Source organism: Danio rerio, chromosome 5 (assembly GCF_052040795.2).
Source record: "Danio rerio strain M-AB ecotype USA chromosome 5, GRCz13ab, whole genome shotgun sequence".
NCBI lineage: Eukaryota > Metazoa > Chordata > Actinopteri > Cypriniformes > Danionidae > Danio > Danio rerio.
In genome coordinates, this window is record NC_141025.1 from 4,644,126 (window position 1) to 4,659,189 (window position 15,064).

Consider the following 15,064-nt stretch of genomic DNA (forward strand, 5'->3'; position numbering starts at 1 on the left):
GTTTTCAACATTACTAAATTGAAACTTTATTTTTTTACATGTTGTATTTATAACATGTTTTGTTATTAAAATTGAAAAATTGAAGTTCCTGTTTCAAAGCTTACAGATAGATGGCTAATTTGTATGTCATTGACACTTTTGGCACTTTTTTGGAGTATTTTCATTAGTTTTTTTTCCTGTAAATGATTCAATAAATACCGTGCCATTCATACCTAGGTATTACCGTACCGTGAAATTCTGATACTGTTACATCCCTACAAATCAATTTTATTAAGATGTTGCTAACATTTAACAGCAGGTGGTAATCACTGTTTAGATGCTGTTACACATATGAAATAGGCTAAACGTTATTAAATAGCCTACCCACGAGGCACTTTACATCACATTTGCAATTTTTTTTTACAAAATGTTTCCTTCCTATTAAAAATAAATGTATTTACAATCTGATATGGGGAGAGAAAAAGTAGCACGAGTTCAGCAGATGGTGGATTCGAAACGGGTTGATGATCAATCGCGTCAAAAGATATTGCTGTGCGCTTCACGAAATACGCCACTCACGATCTGCTTCGCTCTTTACTCATGTTGTCTCTGTCAATCAGGCATCGATAAGCGTAAACCGTGAATAGCTTATTCCAACTAGGTACGCTATTTGCAGTTAGCCTAAAAAGACACTCGAAATTGGCTCCACCCTCCCCCCCCCCCCCCCCTCGCAGGGGCCCCAAGTGTGCATGGCCCATTGGTTAATCCGGCCCTGTCCATCCTGCAATTTTTTTTATATTGCATGCCTTCTGAGTCTAAAACATTTTAAGGTGCGTTCTATTTTAGTTTTTGTGGGACGACAAAAAAGGTTAGCTTTCATTGCATGACAAAAGTACTGCATGGACTATTTATTTTTGGTGTTGCTTGAAAGAATGTGACCACGTGACTTCAGCAACTGATTTGAATATTTGGCTGAGTTGTTGATATTCTGCAGAGAGCTAAAGCCAGCGAGTTGAATGCAGTGTGAACTATCAGATCTGTGAAAAAGCTCCAAGCTGTGGCCGATTCCTCAGATTTGATGCCAGCTTTCAAAGCTCTTGTAAAAAGCACTTCATTAGAGTCCAGTAGCCTTCACACACACACACAGACACACACACACACACAGATACACACACTGTGGGGACTCTCATAGATGTAATGATGTTTCTACTATTTAAACCGTATACTCTCCCCCCCTACACTTACAGCCAACCCTCACAGGAAAGAAATTGCATTTTACATTTTTAATGTACTTCATTCTGCAGGATTTATAACAGTGTTTACATTTAAATGACATTTTTTAATGTCTCATGTTTTCCTCGGTTTTTGTCCCCATGGTGACACAATGTCCCCAAGAGTCTGTGTGGATTCAGGTTTAAGTGCCCACTGGGATATAAAAACAAGTATACACACACATGCACACACATACATATACACATACAATCACACACATGCATACATATATACAATCTCAAATTAGAAAAAAGAAAGTCGTGATTTCCAAATTTACTTTGACTTGTATTTCACTCCAGACAATAAGAACACACAATACTTAATGTTTTGTCTGGTCAACTTCATTTCATTTTTAAATATGCATCCTTTCCTGTCATTCAGACCTGCAACACATTCCAGAAAAAGTTGTGACAGGAGCAGTTTAGGGCTTGTAATCAGGTAAACTGGATAAATAATTACCCTAGTAGCAAAGAATTATTTTTTAAGAGTTATTAACTTGGCTGAGACTTGGCCCAGATATGGTCTGTGTTTGGCCCTTGTCTGGAAGCCAGATTTGGTGCAGTCATGTACCGTAATTCACTGCGACATCTGGGCCGAGCAAAACCTGATTGTGTGGGCCAGAGCTGGGCCAGAGAAATTTTGCTATGTGGGAATGATGTGGTTTGAAACAGGTGATGTCAACAGGTGATTGAAAATATGGTACAAACGCAGCATCCAAGAAAGGTCTAGTCGTTTAGGAGCAAAGATAGGCCGAGGATTGGCAGTTTTCCAACAAATACATGAGAAAATGATTGAAACCTTTTTAAAAAAAAGTTCCCTAAAGAAAGAGAGGAAGACATTTTATATTTCACCTTCAACAGTGCAGAACATCATTGACAGATTCAAGGCATCGGGAGGAATTTCAGTGTGTAAAGAACAAATGCGCAAGCCTAAACTGAACAAGCGTGATCTCCGATCCCTCAGGGGGCGCTGCTTCAAGAATACTCATTCATCTATAAGCCATATTCATCACATGGGCTCAGGACTACTGCTGCAAACCTTTGTCAAGTACCACAATACGTAGCTACATCCACAAATGCCAGTTAAGACTGTGCTGTGCCAAAAGGAAGCCCTATGTTAACAGTGTCCAGAAGTGCCGTCGACTTCTTTGGGCTCGGAGGCATTTGCGATGGACCATCACACAGTGAAACGTGTTCTGTAGTCAGATGAATCAGTATTTTAGGGGGGGGGGTTTTCAGAGAAATGGACGCCGTGTGCTTCAGATCAAAGAAGAAAAGGATCATCCAGACCGTTCAAAAACCAGGGTCTGTCATGGTATGAGGTTGTGTCAGTGCCCTTGGCAAATGTAACTTGCACTTCTGTAATGCACACAAAAGATTTTGGAGCACAATATGCTGCCTTCTTTTCCAGAGACGGTCATGCATATTTCAACAAGACAATGCAAAACCACATTCTGCACACATTACAAAGACCTGCTGTGGAGGAAGAAGATAGAGGTTCTCGACTGGCCTGTTTGCAGTCCCGACCTGTGTCCAGTAGAGCATTTTAATGCGCAAAATGCGACAACAAAGACCCCGTACTGTAACCCACTTTAAGATTTGTTTGCAGGAAGAATGGGACAAAATGACACCTGAAACACTTAAATACTTGGTGTCTTCAGTCCGTAAACGTCTTTTAAGTGTTGTGAAAAGGAACAGCAACATTACAAAGTGCTAAATGCTTTATTGTTTAAACCAGTGGCAGATTTAGGCATGGGCAATATGGGCCATCGCCAAAGACGTCATCTGGCTGGGGGCAGCACGAGGAGATGGTGCAAAAAAAAAAAAAAAAAAAAAAAAAAAATATATATATATATATATATATATATATATATGGAAATGTATAAATTTAGAGTGGGAATTCCAGAAAAAAAGACGTTAGGGACCGTTCACATTTGGAGTCATTTGCACACGCAAGTTTGTTTATTTCTATGTGCAACCGAAACAACGCTGGTGAAAGCAAACTAACGCATGCGCACAGAAAACCATTCCTCTGCGCCTCACACTCGCTGCTTCTGCTGTTGTTTACATGCACGTGGCACGCCCATAAATATGTGCCGTTTATGCGCTGTGTAACCGGAGTAAAGGCCTTTACTGTTACTTTTGTGACACCAGGTGTCGACATGCAGTGAGTTTTGCAAGTTAACAACACTTAATAATATGATGGTGATCTTATTTTGACTAACCATGGCTATGAAGCAGGAAGGAGGGATAGAGTCAGGCAGGTAAGACTTCATAACATTAGTTCTCAGCCTTGAGTCGAGTCTAAGATGAACAGATACTTCTATAAAACATATATTCTTGTATTCTATAGAATTGCCATAATTAATATTCATGCAAAATTTTTCATTTTTTTTGCCAACTATATTTATTAACATTTTTTTGCAGATACAATATCATATACATACAGAAATAAGTAATACACTGTTCTGCTTTTTCACAACTAAGAACCAATGACCATCAGAGAAAAAAATATAGTAATAAAATGACACAGTAAATGTAAAAAAATAATAAATATATAAACAACAGCAAAAAAACTAGCTAAAAAAGTAATAAATAAATAATAATAAAAACATAAAAACATTAAAAAAGTAAAAAATAAAAACCTTTATTCCTCTTCTGCTTCAAGATCAATAGTGTCAATATAATTCAACAAGGGTTTCCATGTTTTGTAAAAGGATTTTAAAGACCCTTTTAATGAAAACCAATTTTTTTCCAACTTTAAACACACAAAAAAAATTATTTTATCCATCTGTCATGTGAAGGTGGAGATGTTTGTTTCCATTTAAGGAGAATAAGCCTACTAGCCAATAATGTAGTAAAAGCCACAACGTTCTGTATTGTTGAAGGCAAATTTGGCTCAAAAGGAATTCCGAATAGTGCTGCTAGAGGATTTGGAGTGGCTGATATGTTAAAAGATTTTTTTCAAAAGTATTGAATATTTTAGACCAAAACACTGTCAATTTTGGACAAGACCAGAACATGTGTGTGTGATTTGCTGGAGATTGTTGACACCTATTACAAGTATTATTTCTATTTGGGTATATTTTGGCTGATCTGGCATTAGTGTTGTGTGCTCTGTGATAAATCTTGCACTGCATTAAACTGTGTCGGGGACATATAGAAGAACTGTGTACCAGATTGACTATATAATCCCATTCTATTTCACTGATGGTGATCCCCAACTCTTGTTCCCATGTATTCTTGGGTAATTCAGAGGAATCAGAATTCAAGGAGTTTATTGACAGATAGATGACAGAGACTATCCCTTGTCTGTCTGGGTTAAAGGAAAGAATGGTGTCCATTTTTGAATCAGGGGTAAGATTGCAAAATATTTCTTAAGTGAGCATATTACTCCAGTTTTGTCTTTACATTGTTTTCCAGTTACATTTAGGGTTGTTTTCTGTTATTTATTTAGAATAATCATTGAATAATATTAATACTGTCAGGGTTCTGCCACTCTGGTCTTGTGATTTCTTGTTTTGGTGGCAGAGTCCGGACACTAGCTCTGTCTTGTCCTGTTTCTGTCATTGTGTGTGTCTCTTTGTCCGCGCGCGCCGTCGTGAGTGTACGCAGAGTGTTCGTGCTCCCGCTTGATGCGACCGCGTGCCTCGGATACGTGCGCTCTTGTACTCGTGTTTGTGTTTTGTTCTGTCGGCATCGTGCTGTTTTATTCTCAGCGTCTTCGTCTAGTTGGTTTCGGTTTTGGTTGACGCTGAGATAAAACTTGCATATGTGTGAGGGCACAGTAAGGTGTTCATCTATCGTGTGCTCGTGTCTTGCGTCTATTTGTGTTGTCCAATCACGTGGCTCTGTGTTTACACTGTGGCCGCGTGCTTCAGTCTTGTCCTGTTATTGTGAACGCGTGGTTAATGAGTTCTCTCATTGGCTGCGTGTTCTAGTCTTGTCTAATGTGAGCGCATGGCTTGTGTTGTCTCTCTGTGTCATGTGCTCTCCCGTCTGTTGTCTAGTCCCACCCTCCTTGTTAACCCATTATTAGTTCATTATGTTCATCTGTTTGTGTGGTAATTTTCTACAGTTTATAATCCCCTCATGTCTGCTGTCCTGTGCCGGTTCGTCATTGTATGTCACCGTTTCTCTCCTTGTCTTGTCGTGTGTTCCAGCCCTGATCCCTACCAGCCTGTCCAGTCAAGTTTGTTAATTTGTTTAGCTAGCGTTTTACCCCTCGGGGTAGTTTTTTTTGCTGTTTTGCTTTTTATTTTTTAGCAATAAATACCCATTATTTCCCTGCACTTGAGTCCTGGCCCCTTTTCCTCTCACCGATCGTGACAAATACTAATGTTATTTATAATAACCATACATATTAGGCAGCACGGTGGTGCAGTGGGTCGCACAATTGCCTCACAGCAAGAAAGTTGCTGGTTCGAGCCCCAGCTGGGTCAGTTAGCATTTCTGTGTGGAGTTTGCATGTTCTCCCCATGTTGGCTAGTGTTTCCTGCGGTTTCCCCCACAAGTCCGAAGACGTGGTACAGGTGAATGGGTAGGCTAAATTGTCCTTAGTGTATGAGTGGAAATGAGTATGTGTGGATGTTTCCCAGTGATGGGAAGGGCATCCGCTGTGTAAAACATATGCTGGATAAGTTGGCGGGTCATTCTGCTGTGGCGACCCCAGATTATTAAAGGGACTTAGCCGAAAAGAAAATGAATGTGAGTGTGTTTAAGAACAAGTGTTTGTGTGTGTGTGTGTGTGTGTGTGTGTGTGTGTGTGTGTGTGTGTGTTTGCTACTGTGAGTGTGTATGTACCTCCAGGAAAGACAAAGCACATCTAATAACTCCTGCAGAAATGAGCAGCAGTGTCCTTTATATCAGTGTGGAGATGAAAGCAGATGTGAAGGGCCTCAGGGGGACGTCTCCTGAACAACACCGACTAAATGACATCACACACACACACACACACACACGTACACGTACACACGCGGGTTCATCGAGTGCATGGAGACCCGCTGAGGGAGGGATGAAAGAGAGGGAGAGGGGGAGAGGGAAACAATCCAGCAATAAAGCAAATGCGATTATATTTCATAACAAGATCGGAAGCTGTGTGTGTTTCTCCTTGAGCGCTCGTGTGTGTATTCTGACAGTGCATGAGGAAACACACTGAAAGGCTTTAAATGCTGTAATGCATGATTATACCGAGCGTTTGGATGCTGATGAAACCCCCGCATGTTGTCAGATGGACTCATCCGCCGGTGGTCAGACAGTCTGTGGACGTGATGTGCTTCTGTTACTGTCTGTGAACTAAAATCTTTCTCCGAACGGCCTCTGGAGGATCCTGTGAAGCTTAAAGACATACAGGATTATCAATGATTTATATACAGTAGTATGCAATGCGTTGAAGATTTCATACAAATGTTGTTTTGTCCGAGCAGCACGGTGGCTCAGTGGTTAGCACTGTCGCTTCATAGCAATTAGGTTGCTGGTTTAAGTCCTAGCTGGGTCAGTTGGCATTTCTGTGTGGAGTTTGCCTGTTCTCCCCTAGGAGAACCAGCCTAGGCTGGTTGGCTGGTTATAGCTGGTTGACCAGCCTGGTTTTAGAGGGGTTTTGGCCACTTCCAGGCTGATTTCCAGCCTTTTTCAGATTGGTCTTAGCTGGTAAGGCTGGAAAATGACCAGCTAAATCCAGCTAAAACCAGCTTGACCAGCCTGGTTTAGGCTGGACATAGCTGGTTTTGGCTGGGCTCCCATCCTGGCTAGGCTGGTCAAGCTGGTCAAGCTGGTCAAGCTGGTCAAGCTGGTTTTAGCTGGTCATCTCCCAGCCTGACCAGCTAAGACCAGTCTGAAAATGGCTGGAAACCAGCCTGGAAATGGCCAAAACCCCTCTAAAACCAGCCTGGTCGACCAGCTAAAACCAGCCAACCAGCCTAGGCTGGTTTAAGCTGGTTTTTTTTAGTTGGGTTAGTTCCCTTAATCTGGGATCGCCACAGTGGAATGAACCGCCAACTTATCCAGCATATGTTTTTTTTTACGCAGCGGATGCCTTTCCAGCTGCAACCCATTACGGGAAACATCCATACACACTCATACACTATGGACAATTTAGCTTACCCAATTCCTCTGTATTGCATGTCTTTGGACTGTGGAGGAAACCAAAGCACCCGGAGGAAACCCACGCTAACATAGGGAGAACATGCAAACTCCACACAGAAATGACAACTGACCCGGCCGAGGCTCAAACCAGCGACCTTCTTGCTGTGAGGCGATTGTGCTACTCACTGCACCATTATGACGCTAACGTAAGAACTTAATTTAAATAAAAAAATATAGCATAAATTAATAAATTCATCGTGTTACTATAACCGATTAATTCTTTTGTACAAAAATCACCAAAATATATTATGAATATTACATTTTTCATGTTCAGTGAATAATAGATGGCAATAGGAAGTTTTAACAGGCTGTACTCATTTCTGCTGTGTACTGACTGTATTAAAATATAAACTGTATACCACATTATACAGGAATAATCATATTGTTCCATATTTTTATTCTTTTGCTGATCTCTGTATATTTTTCATTTGTAAGCCACTTTAAATAAAAGCGTCTGGCAAACGATTAAATGCAAACTTAAACACAGCCTTTAATGCATGCTGTATAATAAATGATCCAATAGTATGCTTTCTGGCTTTGCATTTTATTAGCATTCAGACAAGCACTTAATATGAAACCACACTCAGTTGAAGAGGGGTTTGTCTCTGCCTTTAGGCCAAAACTAACAGTACACAGAGGAGTCTCTATGGACTGAACATGCATACTAAACACCCTTTGAGGTTTGGACGCCTCAGTCAGTCAATCTTATTCTGTATCTGCTGGAGATCTGCTGAAACGGGCTCTTTTGTGAGAGAAACCGCACCAATTGCTTTAAAAAATACCATTCCTGGATGAAGGCTTTTAATGGCTTTCTTTTATATACGTGTCTCTTGTAAATGTGGAGATTTTGCAGTAAATATTTACTGCATTAATACTCAACAGCATCATGTTTTTAAAAATATTTCGCATTAGATTGAACTTTTTTTGTTGCAGTCATTTTGGTGTTTTGGTTTTTGTTTGGTATTAATTACAGTATTATTTTTATCTGGTTCAGTATTAGTGTTTCGCCAGAAACGCCAACTGACCCAGCTGAGGCTTGAACCAGTGATCTTCTTGCTGTGAGGTGAACGTGCTACCCATTGCGCCACCGTATTTTATTTTAAATCTAAAAAACATATATACACAACATTCTCACACACACACACACACCAAAATCTTAAATTGTCCAACAAACACCCACACATCTACACACATGCACAGATGAACTCAGTGGTTGGTTGCTGACTGGCTTATTTAATAGAGCGATGTTGGCACAGATCTCATGCCACACTGTGCCCTTCCACACACACACACACACACACACACACGCACACACACACACACTGTAGGTGAAGACTGGCTTTGAGTAAATAAAACTGGTCCTCACTGTTGTAGCTTTCAAATTATTATTCAGATGGGCGTCACAGTGGTGCAGTGGGTAGCACGATCACCTCACAGCAAGAAGGTCACTGGTTCGAGCCTCAGCTGGGTCAGTTGTCATTTCTGTGTGGAGTTTGCATGTTCTCCCCGTGTTGGCGTGGGTTTCCTCCGGGTGCTTCCCCCAGTCAAACACATGCACTATAGGGAAACTGAGTAAGCTAAAATTGGCCGTAGTGTATGAGTGTAAATGAGTGTGTATGGGTGTTTCCCAGTGATGGGTTGCAGTAAATTAATCGTTTAATCAGTTAATCGGCTTAGTCCCTTTATTAATCTGGACTCGCCACAGCGGAATGAACCGCCAACTTAGCCAGAATTTGTATTACGCAGCGGATGCCCTTCCAGCAACAACCCATCACTGGGAAACATCCATACTCTTTCACACGCATACATACACAATGAACAATTTTAGCCTAAACAGTTCACCTGTACCGCATGTGTTTGGACTGTGGGGGAAACCGGAGTACCTGGAGAAAACCCACGCGAACGCAGGGAGAACATGCAAACTCCACACAAACGGCAGCTGACCCTGCTGAGGCTCAAACCAGCGACCTTCTTGCTGTGAGGCGACAGCACTACCTACTGTGCCACTGCGTCACCTCCCTGGTAATTAGTTACTTTTATATGTAACTCAGTTGCTACTTGTGAGAAGTAACTATTACTAATTACTCTTTTAAAGGAACGGGCCCAAGTGCTGGTGTGCTCTTGTGTTCAGTCTGTATTTTTTCTGTAATCTGTCGCACATTTATTTCATATTTTTTGCTGCAGTAAAGGAGATGTAATGGATGAAGGTTCTCAGAGTAAGGACCTAATTAATCACAAACAAACTGGCTTAGCAAAAGTGTGTTATTGATGATTTTTGTCATGGATTATTAGTATTAGTGTTAATATTTTCAATGTAACCTGCTCACCTTATGTTTATATTCGTAATATTTATATTATTTGCTAATTAATAACCACCTCATGTGGAACTCTGAATCTGCATCTCATTTCAGAGTCTGCTACTGTCCACCGGAGGTCTAATTTCTAGGGGTGTCAAAATTAATCGTTTCTTCGGTGCAAGAACAATTGGACAATTCGGTATCGGTTAAGTAATAATCATAACCGGTTATTACTGACGTCGTTTACCTCATATGCGCTGTCACGAGGGAGGCGAGCGCGAGTATTTACAACGCTCTAACTACTTAATACTCATAAACTGTGCACAATTTCACTGTGTGTGTTTGCTGGATCAGTCTTTCACTGACATTAACAGCAAAAGCCCCTATTTCACTGAGATCGAGAGAATGAATCTCTCTCTCTCTCTCACACACACGCATACACACACACACACACATACACACAGTGGCCCATTTACCCTGCTGGCGTGGCTTTTCTTCTCCTCTCGGCTGTTTTACTGCGTTACTTCTGGATACAGAAACGAGCGCGTGTCTGCAGAGTTTTCTCCACCGTATTTATCATACATCAGCTGTGAGATCGCCCCTGCCGCCTGCCGCTCAGTGTCACTCATCTGTGAAGAGCGCATTGCGCAAGAGCCAATTGCAACCGTTTTTGTTGAGGGTGTGACCAATCAAAGAGGTGTAACCGTACGTTCACACCAAAAGCGGCGACAGCGTCAAAGTAGCCGGAAGTCATTCATTTTCAATGAGAGCCGGCGGCGATAAGCGGCGAGGAGCAGCGCGGCATGTCTTCACCGGCGTGAGCGTCGAGGAGAGTTGAAATGAAGTCAACTTTATGGTAATGAGCTATGACGCGGTTCGGCGGCAACCAATCAGAATGAAGAAGTCCACCGCTTGATAGCAGTTCAGGGAACACAGACCTGTGAACTTTGGTTCCGACCACAGTTGTTCCCAAGGGTTTGATTATTGCGGTCGCCGGATGTCCAATTATTTACAATTTTTTCCTACAGGAACATACATTAAATAAGTTACTGGCGAGTTACTGATGTTCATTAATGTTATATAAATTCATCTTAAAAAAGTGGGAATCTCACACGATGTGACAGTACAAAACAGTACTGCTGCTTCAGGATATTTCAGACATATGAACACATATTGGATAAATAGAGCAAAGCCACACCACACGCAACTTGATCTTCCATTGTTGTATGAATTTGATAAGAAGTGCGCAACATTTTCACGCTAGAAACATGTTTTATGCAGGAATGTAACTGATATGCTGCAACGGCTCCTTTAAATACGAGATCAATGTAGCGAGTTTTGACGATCTCGCCGCAGAAGCTGAAGGCAGAGAGCGTTGTCGCCAGGGCGGCCAGAGCGACCTTGGACGCTCTTGCCGCTTTCGGTGTGAACGTTCAGTAAGAGAACTAGACAAGAATCAGAAATTGAGCTGGATATTTATATTTGTTTATATTATTTGCTAAATGCTCATTTTGTTTAAAGTTAAAGTTTATTTCTCTGACTGTTTGTATTAAATGACAAAATTGTATTACAAATAGTATATAAATTTAAATATATTCATACATTTTAATACAAGAACTGCTGCTGTGAAGAAAATATAACACTGTGTATGGAAAGCACCGTCAATGCACCGTGATACACCGAAATATCGAATTGAACCGAATCGATGGCATGATAATCATAACCGAACCGAACTGTGAGACTAGTGTAGGTTCACAGCTCTACCAATTTTGGTCACAGGCGCATACTCTGAGAGCCTTCATGACTGAATACATGAATGAAATACACTGTTTTCCAACAAGGCAACTGGCATTGGGTGGGTTAAATGACCAAAACAAAGACAGCCGTTCTGGCACGTAGAGCACATTTTAAAGGCAGAATATCTGACCTCAGCATTGTTTTTCAGATAAACAAGAGTGTTCACTTTGCATGTTTCTGAAATATCTGCAAACATATTTTGGTGTTATGCTTTAGAGTCAGAAACCTACATAGCACCTGTGAGTGTGGATCACAACCTTTTGAATTCGATTCTTTAACCACAATTTAGATTTTCTGGCATTATGTCTGAATGTCAGCTGCTGCAGATTGTGTCATCTAGGTGTGTGTGTGTGTGTGTGTATTTATAGTAAAGTGCGCGCAGTGAAATCTGGCCGTACGGGTTGGTTGAGCTGTGTTACTCAACACTGATTTGAGCGGCCGCACCCTTCTGTCCTTTGACACCTACAATAATAACACCATCAGCTGTTCTCAGGTCAGCGGATGCATCTAGCAGCGCTAATAATCGATTATTAATCACCCTCTCGGCGTCTGCAGGGTTTGAATCATTTTAACGAGTCCCAGTTTAATGACTTTGATTAATGATTCAGCCAAACCTTTGGACAGCTGTCATCTATCACAGGTGTGTGTGTGTGTGTGTGTGTGTGTGTGTGTGTGTGTGTGTGTGTGTGTGTGTGTGTGTGTGTGTGTGTGTGTGTGTGTGTGTGTGTGTGTGTGTGTGTGTGTGTGTGTGTGACCTTTTGTGATCCAGTGTGAGCTACTTGTTCGGCGACTTCTCTTCAAAGACACCTCCTTTGTAAATGTATGTGTGTAAACATATTTAACATCTGCAAATTCATGAATAAACCCAGTGGTTAGCATTGTGGTCTCACAGAAAGAAGGTTGCTGGTTCCATTCCCGGCTGGGTCAGTTGGCATTTCTGTGTGTGTTTGCATGCTCTCCTCATGTTGGCGTCGGTTTCCTCTGAATGCTCCGGTTTCCCTTACAGTCTAAACACATGCGCTATAGGGGAATTGAATTAATTAAGTTGGCTGTAGTTTATGTGTGTGAATGAGGGTGTGAGGGTGTTTCCCAGTACTGGGTTGCAGCTGAAAGAGCATCCACAGCGTAAAAAAATATGCTCGAATAGTTGGCAGTTCATTCCGCTGTGGTGACCCTTGATAAATAAGGGACTAAGCATAAATGAATGAATACATTTTTATTTGTACAGCACCTTTCCTACATAAATGCAATTCAAAGCGCTTCACAAACAAACAAATATTAAGAAACAGCATCAATATCGGCAAAAATAAAAAGGAATGGGTGAACACATACCAAAAGCAACAAATGTACAAACAAATAAAACAAATTAAACAACACATATGTAGTTAGTTAAATGCATACACACACACTGTACACTACATATTTGTGTACACTCACCAGCCACTTTATTAGGTACACCTTGATTGTACCGGGTTGGACCGCTTTTGTCTTCAGAGCTGCCTTAATCCTTCATGGCGTAGATTCAACAAAGGTACTTGAAATATTCCTCAGAGATTTTGCTCCATATTGACATGATAGCATCACACAGTTGCTGCAGATTTGTCGGCTGCACATCCATGATGCCAATCTCCCGTTCCACCACATCCCAAAGGTGCTCTATTGGATTGAGATGTGGTGACTGTGGAGGCCATTTGAGTACATGGTGCGTTATCCTGCTGGAAGTAGCCATCAGAAGATGAGTACACTGTGGTCATAAAGAGATGGACATGGCCAGCAGCAATACTCAGGTAGGCTGTGGTGTTGACACGATGCTCAATTGGTACTAATGAGCCCAAAGTGTGCCAAGTAAAAATCCCCCACACCATTACACCACCACCAGCCTGAACCGTTTTTACAAAGCAGGATGGATCCATGCTTTCATGTTGTTGACGGCAAATTTTGCCCCTACCATTCGAATGTGTCAACAGGAATGGAGCCTCATCAGAGCAGGCAACGTTTCTCCAATCTTCTATTGTCCAGTTTTGGTGAGCCTGTGTGAATTGTAGCCTCAGTTTCCTGTTCTTAGCTGACAGGAGTGGCACCCGGTGTGGTCTTCTGCTGCTGTAGCCCATCTGGCTCAAGGTTGGACGTGTTGTGTGTTCAGAGATGCTCTTCTGCAGACCTCGGTTGTAGCGAGTGCTTATTTGAGTTACTGTTGCCTTTCTATCAGCTGAACCAGTCTGGCCATTCTCCTCTGACCTCTGGCCTCAACAAGGCATTTGTGCCCACAGAACTGCCGCTCACTGGATAATTCCTCTTTTTCGGACCATTCTCTGTAAACCCTAGAGATGGTCGTGCATGAAAATCCCAGTAGATCAGCAGTTTCTGAAATACTCAGACCAGTCCGTCTGACACCAACAACCATGCCACGTTCAAAGTCACTTAAATCCCCTTTCTCCCTCATTCTGATGCTCGCTTTGAACTGCAGCAGATTGTTTTGACCATGTCTACATGCCTAAATGCATTGAGTTGCTGCCATGGGATTGGCATATGTGAGTGTATATACAGTACATGCACACTGTACATGCTTACATACAGGCACATACTGTAAAATGAAAGGGTATTGAAACCCTAAAACACTTTTTTTGCCGAAAATGAAAGATGTATGTGTGTGGGGTGTTGCTAAAAACACTATTATGACATTAATTGGTTCAATCCAATCACAGTGCACTATTATTTAATTCATTATCATGCATGAGAGTTTCATCTGACTCCTCTGTCTTACCTAACAGTGAGGAACTTACCTTTTGCAATGTCATTGTTCTGAGACATGAGTCACACACACACACACACACACACAAATTTCCCACAAGCATTTGTCTTGCTGTGGCGTAATAACACGTGAGAGAAATTGGTTTGTTTATCTGCGAGCTTTTCAAATCTGGAAATGGTGGAATTTGGATTTGCCAGTTGCCTTCTGTAATAAAGAAGACACAGTTCTTCTCCTAATTTTGGTAGGTGTGTGCTTAAACGTAGCCTACTTTGTTTATTCAGATGGCTATGTAAGACATTACTTCTTTGACATAAACAAAGTGAAGGAAGTCACTAAGTAGTTCACTTTAATATTATTACCACATTGTGGACAACAATATAACACAATCCGCTTTGTATAAGTGCAAAAGCATGAACCTTTAATAATCTTACTTTCTGCTCCTTACTTTCCTCTCTGGACTGTGCTTGCAACTGAAACTGTTCTATGTGCAACTCCACCTCAGGGCTCAGTGGGTCTCCTGGTGCAGCTCCACCTCGGGGCTCAGTGGGTCTCCTGGTGCAGCTCCACTTCTGGGCTCAGTGGGTCTCCTAGTGCAGCTCCATCAGTAAGCTCAAGACAAGAATCTAACTAAGTGTGCCAAATCACTCTCCATCACCTCATTGTGTGCTGGTTTGCACTGCCAGTATGCAAATGAACAAATATGCACATAATAAAGCTTCCCTTTTAATGCAAATCCTTCCCTCTTTTCTCCCATTTTACTGACTTTTTTCTTAATCCCAGGTGTGTAAACTCCCTGCTACGACATGGGTTTCATGACCCTTTAA

The 15,064-nt window shown here is 41.6% G+C and overlaps 2 long non-coding RNA genes across 3 annotated transcripts in view; one reads left to right on the forward strand and one right to left on the reverse strand.

Annotated features, from left to right (window-relative positions):
* LOC147843792 (uncharacterized) overlaps nucleotides 1-15,064 on the forward strand; it is a 1,319,745-nt gene that overhangs the window by 1,198,479 nt on the left and 106,202 nt on the right. The window lies entirely within an intron of this gene.
* LOC141385734 (uncharacterized) overlaps nucleotides 76-15,064 on the reverse strand; it is a 43,588-nt gene continuing 28,599 nt past the window's right edge. Inside the window, exon 11 of one of the 2 annotated variants that reach the window (XR_015944601.1) lies at nucleotides 76-254. This is a non-coding gene — a long non-coding RNA (uncharacterized LOC141385734). Of the gene's footprint in view, nucleotides 255-14,634; nucleotides 14,917-15,064 lie in introns of those variants that run through there. The other variant, XR_015490894.1, reaches the window with a different exon arrangement.